Source organism: Penaeus chinensis, chromosome 14 (genome assembly GCF_019202785.1).
Source record: "Penaeus chinensis breed Huanghai No. 1 chromosome 14, ASM1920278v2, whole genome shotgun sequence".
Classification (NCBI taxonomy): domain Eukaryota; kingdom Metazoa; phylum Arthropoda; class Malacostraca; order Decapoda; family Penaeidae; genus Penaeus; species Penaeus chinensis.
This window is the reverse complement of record NC_061832.1, coordinates 13893608-13901107: the sequence shown is the minus strand read 5'-3', so window position 1 is coordinate 13901107 and position 7500 is coordinate 13893608. Positions and strand designations below refer to the sequence as shown.

The following is a 7500-nucleotide window of genomic DNA, read 5'->3' as shown; positions in this document are numbered from 1 at the left end:
AAAGAACTAAAATTATGCAAGTAATTTTTATTTTCACATATTTAACAGTAACTTACAGGTCAATTATTTTGTGTGTGCACATTCTGTTGTCTTTAATCCTTTGTCTTTTACATGTCAAAAAAATGGTGAGATCTAACAGCTTACTTTACATACATTTTCTTTTCATAGGAACTGGATTCTTCCACATAGAATTTACATATAATTCACACTTTGTATAATTCTATTACCAATGAGTTGTTTGTCCAAATTTGTATTGGTAATTACCAAATGAAGAAGTATACATCAAACAGAATGATAACAATTATTTGTGAAATAAAACTAAATAAAATGATATGAGTTTTCAATTTTCATAAAAATATATAGTTTTTGAATGATGAAGTTTGAAAAATGGTTTGAGGGCTAGACATAATTTAATCTCCTATTGTTGTATTTTCACTTACAACTGCACAGAATACTTTACCAATAACTCATTCATATAAAAAATTCTAGCCATATGAAGTGAAAAAAAAAATTGTTCTACAAATCTTAAAATAAATGATTAGCAAGTTACTAACAGAGGAGATTTTCCTACCGTAACCTTTGCTTCCACACCATTTATGAACTACAATCACTAGGTTGCACAAGTGTTACTATTTGGAGCAGATAAGTTGAAGAAATAAAACCTTTATAAAATTCACAAGAGATTGGCTAGTGAAATTCCCCATACTTCACTTTTCTTTTCTTAGAACTTTGTCTTGCAATGCAACTTAAATGCAAATGTAATTCACAGATCTTGATTAAACTATCAAAATCTATAAGAAGATATAAAGTACTTTTGAATGTTGGAATTCTTCATTGTCATTCATTATTTTTTTTTTTTTACATGTGTTACAATGAATGTTAGTATAGTCTTATTCAGAAGTTTTATGGAAAAAACAAAAACAAAATCCATAACCTGCTCCAGGAATCAGTCCTCAGGCCAAAGTTTAGAAATGTATTAATAAAATTCAAAGAAAAAGATTGAATGATGTATGCCATGATTCTTTTTTAAAGCTGCTATTGAATGTCAAATTTTCTTAATTCATATTTGATATTAAAATAGAAGGATCCCTGTATCTTTAATAATAATAACTGTGGAGGTATTAATAAAGGTGAAATCTTGTATCACCATTTTTCTGTTTTTTATAACTAGAAATTTCAGTGATGTCTTTTTATTTTCCCCTGGAGAACCCCTTCTTCTCATTGTCTGTTATTAAAACATTTTTCAATTACAGTATACTAAAAAACAAGGGCATGAAGTGACATTTCTTAGCTACAATTTTTTTTTTTGAAAAGTTGCTTTTAAGAGAGAACTTATTCAAGGGTTTATTGCAAACTGGTCCATGTTCAATTTCCTGTTTTGTTCTAAGATCAGATCATTCGTAAAGACTAATTTTTAGGGGCACATTTCCTTTAGAATTCAAAAGTTAATATTTAAAGCATCCCAAGGAGTGCTATGTATTCTTCTTTTAGCAGTATTGAAATCACTGTTATATTCTAAAAAGTGTGCCTAAAAATTAGGGAAAAAATCTTCTAGGCATGTCTTTTTAATATTTTCCAGGGTATTTTCTTAAGACTCTTTTAGTTAGCAAACAACCGACAACTGGCTTTGGAAAAAATTGGTGTATATAATGTAAACTACAGATCATAAACATGAAAACATTTACAATGAACACACCAATGTGAATTACCCAAATACTTAGTAGAGGTTTTCAGTCACTTTAAACAAAATATATTTAAGTGTAATTATTCCATGTCTTGCTTTCATTTTTTTTCCGATACGTCTTTGGGTCTTGGATATTTTCACCAATTGTTAGATCTATGTTACAAAATGGTGGTACTTTTGTTTCTGATAATATCTATCTTTTATTTGGATTGCTGCTATTCTCCCCTCTTTGCTGGGGAGAAAATAGAATTAGCCTACAAATATAAATTAGTTATAGTTAATTTGTCCAGTATTATGCCTTAACCCCTATGATCAGGACAATGTGACCATCACATCATGAAAAATTTGAATCGAGGGGCATTTGACGTGAACATGCCCTCATGGGAGAATCTGGATTTAGGCTACGGTGACACAAACTTGCCATTGTGAGAATTTTGGCTGAAGGCCAGGGTGATGGGAAAGACTTGTGTGCACAAACCTCTTGGATGGTAATTAGACTCGTTTGGCTTTTGCATTATATCCATCGATAATGAATGTGGAATGTAATGTCCATGAACCACGTTTGGAAGAGCGCTGGCTCCAGGGAGGACGCCAGTTCCGTGCGAAGCATCCTATTCTTGGCCAATGAGAAGGTGGCACAGGCTGTATTATAGAAAATTGAAAAAAAATATTAAAATAAAAAATATAAAATAAATAAATAAATGCCACATATAACTTATTGTTATTTTTCTTGTACTGAGTTATGGACTACCTTGAAAGATGAAATGCAGTCCATGCTAGGAAAACAATCTATTACCATCTGGATAAAATCAAATCAAATGACAAATATGGACATTGGAAAATGGTAACAAAGCTAAATTTACACACTTACGCAGAAAAAGAGAAAATAGCATAGCAAAGGGGAGGCAAGGAGCTTGTCACCGCACACAAGTGTTCCCGTGCACATGGCCTACAAGCCGCACACCTGTCAGAACAGCCACTCATAAAAGCCTAATGCCTGTATTTTGGACCACGTGACTGCCTTGACGCACCAGGAAACAATGGGTTAATCCTCTCGTCATGTTGCTCCCTCTTTCCGTTTTTAATATTATATTTATCCTCGAGGATCTTCAAATGATTTTAACTATTAAGAATATTGCATCTTGCTCTGTCAGACAAAAACATCAGCAAGACTTATTCTCTTTGATATTAGTAATCTCCATACCAGATATGATAAACAGACTGAATGGTTCATCTTTCAATAATTCAAAACGTTCATTTTACAATCGCATTCAATCCTTTGTTAATCTCATTCCAGTCTTTTTCTCCAATCCCAACTGCTCGATGACTTTTTGAAATATCAAACGCTCTCTTTGTAACATAGGTTGGAAAAAAACGCAGAATAAGCTGTTGTGCGTAAACACTGAGAATTAAAAACTAAACCTTTTTTTCTTGTGCTCACACCAGATGAGCAGAAGCAAGAGGCTTAGACACCAAAGGAGAAAATAACGCTTCACCAAGGAGTAATTTGTTAATGCAATTTATTGTGTAAATGGTGATTACCTCAAAAAATAAATCCTGTTCAAATGTTAACAACTCAACCTCATGATATTTGAGTCACATCTAAACAAAACCTGACTGAATGTGAGACCCAAAATTTTATGATACATCCCAAAACGTCACTAACATAAACAAAAATGTTTAAACAACACAGTAATCAGCCATCAGCTATGAGCATGAAGTTTAAAAAAATAAAGATGCATTAAACTCCAAACCAAAGTGAAAATGCACCATGTTTGCTTTCACTGATTTCCAAATAAAAATTTAATGTTGAGCTGAAACAACAAAGGCAAGCCCTTCAGTGTTTCAATATCTTTTTCATGAAACTATACAAGTCAGTCACTCATGAAATCGCAAACTTTTATTCATTATAAGAAGAAAATGAGATAAGAGCAAATTGGCATCAAATGAAGTTAATATGCATTACAGTTTACGTTCTGAAAAAAAGAAAACATGGCAAGGGGGAATTTCACATGTATTGTGGCAATCTTCTCGTGATTTGGACAATGGCTGTTTAATCTTCATCACTTAATAACTCCATTCAGTTTTAACTCTAGTGAAGCATAAAATAATACAAATAAAAGAAAAAACATCCTATAAGAGAAGGTGACAATGTAATTATGTAGATGCATATAAAATACATGGAAAGGGTGAGACATTCTACATGAACATGATATACAGTGTGAATATACAAAAAACTAAAGATACCATGTAGTACATAAAGAAATGCTCAGCTTTGCAGCCGAACAAGACAAAGTATAGCATAACATTGGACAGAATGAATAGATATATTCTCACAAAAGTATAACAGATATTTAAAAACTAGAATTCATTTAGTGAACAACCAATACCTTTTGCTTAACCCACTGGCCCATTGACTTGGAAGATAATTATAAAAGCATGAACACTTCTAAAAGTTTGAAATACAGCGTATCACTTTGTAATAATAATAATATCCATAAAAAAATTTAAAAAAAATAATAAAACAAAACTAAAATGAAATAAAATAACCGAAAAAAAGGTTAAACAATAACAGAAAATATCTTACAGATTTTCTAACTCATCTTGAATTAGTATAAAATTATCTTAAATAAAGTTAATACTGAACCCCTCTCTTATTTTTGACAACTACACCTTCAAACCACAAGTGTATGAAATAAGAAATACGTTATCTCTTGACTGATTCCCTTTGTGTTCTCGGGTTTTCTTTGTTAAAACCACAAACCCCATAAAGACTTAACTTATAATTATTAAATATCTAAAAATTCAATGTCTGTCAGTTGCCTCTCAGAACATAAGAGGAAGACCTGAAAAGTGTAATGATTATGTGCAAAACAGCAATACTGCACGTCTAATGTATGAACACTCACTTCACTCTATTTCTTATGTGACTTTTATTTTATTTTATTTTTTATTTTTATTCATCTTTTTTTTAAGAATTTTAATTATTACATTAAAACAGCAAAGATCTTGTCAATTTGTATTCTCCTTTCCTACATTAGAAAAGTGAAAAAGTTTTGTTTATTGAGAATTCGGCCCGTGGATTAATATTTCAATTCCCTTCAGTAATTGTGGTTAAATTTTAAATAAAGGTACTAATTTATAATGAATCTTTTCTAAGTTCAACTCTGATATTTTAACTACTGATTTGGAGGGCATTAGATTTATATTACCTAAATTTTCTCTGATTCTGATGCAATATTGGATTCCCCCCCCCCCATAATATTACAAATTATTGTTAAGAAAATGGAATACAGTTCAAACAAAATCCTCATTACAGCTTTATTCTTCTCTCAAGATTTTTTGTAAAAAAGATGACCAATATATAAATTTCCAAATATTTCAGTATAACTGTATGATTTGAGATCATTACATACCGATGAATATAACTGAAATACAATAAAAATTATGTGTGTGTGTGTGTGTGTGTGTGTGTGTGTGTGTGTGTGTGTGTGTGTGTGTGTGTGTGTGTGTGTGTGTGTGTGTGTGTGTGTGTGTGTGTGTGTGTGTGAGTGTGAGTGTGAGTGTGAGTGTGAGTGTGAGTGTGAGTGTGAGTGTGAGTGTGAGTGTGAGTGTGAGTGTGAGTGTGAGTGTGAGTGTGTGTGTGAGTGAGTATGAGTGAATACAAACAAGTAATGAGTGAGTAAATGTAAGTAATGAGTAAGTGTGAGCAATGAGTTTGTGAGTACTGAGCAGGTGAGTAAGTGTTAGTGAGTTGTGAGTGGGTGAGTGAGTGAGCAAGTGAGGTGATAGAGAGAGAGTGAATGAGCTCTTATGTGTGTGTAAGACCATATTCACATATGCATGAATGGATTATTCTTTAATAAACCTATATGAAATATGCTTCTAAATTTTTAAGGAAGGAAGACATAATATGTAACAGAGCAATATATTTCTTCATCTGTAAGAGTCTTTGATCCAATCATTAAAAATATGACTAATTATGTATAAAAGCATAAGAAAATTAAAGATACAAAACTTAAAATTACACTATAATTCCCAATATTCTCTTTTGTCATAAAGCATATTATAATCCTCTGAAAAGTAATAAACTGATACAGTATCCTCTAGGTAATTAGATCATCATTCAACACAATCAGCTCAAATTTCTTATATTTTGTGTCTTAATATGATCCTTATTTTCAAAATTATACACATCACTGATCAGCAAGTCCTTCCAGTTTTGGGTAGATTAAATAATGATGCAGCAAAATTCAAGACTTCTAATGCTTTATGAGATTTTCCTAAATATCCCTGCATTTGCACGATGTGTATTTCCAAGCACTGCAAATTATCCAAAGTCTACAGGGCCCCCCCCCCCCCCAAGAAAAAATGTCTTTGTTGTTACTCTCCCTGCCTTTGCTACTCTCCCTTTAAATACTGCTTCCCTCCCCTTTGGTGCTAACCCCCCCCAACCCCAACCCAAGGTCTTGCTACTCTCTCTTTAAATATTGTTACCCTCCCTTTAGTCCTTACCTCACTCTGGGTGTTGCTGTCCTTCTGCTAGATGTTAACCACCCTCTAGATTTGGCTATCTTCCCTTTGAACAGTGTTACCCTTCCTACAGATGCTGCTGCCCTCCCTTGCGGTGTTTTTACCTTCCCTCTAGACTTGTTACCCTCCATCTAGATGTTATTACCCTCCCTCTAGTTATGGCCATCCTCCTCCCTCTTCTAGATGTTGCTACCCTTCCTTCACGAATCTTTACCCTCCCTCCCTTAACACTGGACGGGAGAGGAACGCACAACACATGACTTTATCACAACCTCGCATCCCTGGATTCTGAACCCCGGGGACAAAGCAAAACAGAGGGAGAGAGAGCGAGAAAAAAATAGGATTCAAAGAGATATTCTCTGCAAAACTACATCAACCGCAAAAAGAATGGCCTATGGATCCTGGTTTCAGGTGGCAAGAAATCGGCTATTGTGGATTAAGAGGAGGAAGAATATACACTGCATGCTATTCACATATATCCCAACACACTTATCAAGCCCTCTGAGATCTATTTGTACTTCTTTTTCATGTCTCTTTCAATCTCACTTGTCATCTATTTCTTTGATGTGCTTGTGGGAGATAGAGGTCACAACTGTTATAAAGAAAGGATCTTTAAAAAGCCAAACACCCAACGTAAGACATCATTCCAGTCAAAACAAATACATTTTGAGAAAAGTGGAAGCTACTTTCTTCACACTCGATTCCTAATTACTGACCAGGAAACTGTATCAATATCTTTTTCTACAACAAATATAGGTGAAGGTACCTAATAAACTTTATACACTTTTTTATTTTGAGCATTATGCTACTTTGACAACAGTGTGATGATGATACATACACTTCTCCTGTTCCAAAACAGGCTTTTGTTTTCCCTTTCAAATTCACTTATTTAATGTAACCAATAAGCTTTATCAAAATATGGTAAACTCTAGATGTCAACATATTGCACAACCAAATACTATTTCATAAATTTAAGGACAGAGAGACAAGATAACTGATTTTCTTTTACATACATGAATTACATGTGATAGAACAATAAAACACATCTCTCCAATATATTTGGAATAACGCATTCCTTTAATGATAATTAGGTACGAAAAAAAGGAGAAAAATTCTCGGCATCATTATCCACCAGGCACTGAGTTTAACATGACATGTCTCCTATTTCAATTATGGCAAGTACATAAAAATATATACATTATTGCAGAATTCCCTTTTTAAAAATTCTACAAAATCTATCACGATTATAAGGAATGCCATCTGCTGGAATCAACAGGGAAACA

At 33.1% G+C, this 7500-nt stretch overlaps 1 protein-coding gene across 16 annotated transcripts in view; it reads right to left on the bottom strand.

Annotated features, from left to right (window-relative positions):
• Positions 1-12: 12 nt before the first annotated feature.
• Positions 13-7500, bottom strand: part of LOC125032153 (transcription factor CP2-like protein 1) — a 58744-nt gene continuing 51256 nt past the window's right edge. For all 16 annotated transcript variants that reach the window (XM_047623209.1, XM_047623208.1, XM_047623210.1 and 13 more), the window contains one exon: positions 13-7500. This exon is cut by the window's right edge and continues 132 nt beyond it. The gene's annotated coding sequence lies outside the window, so the exon portion shown is untranslated.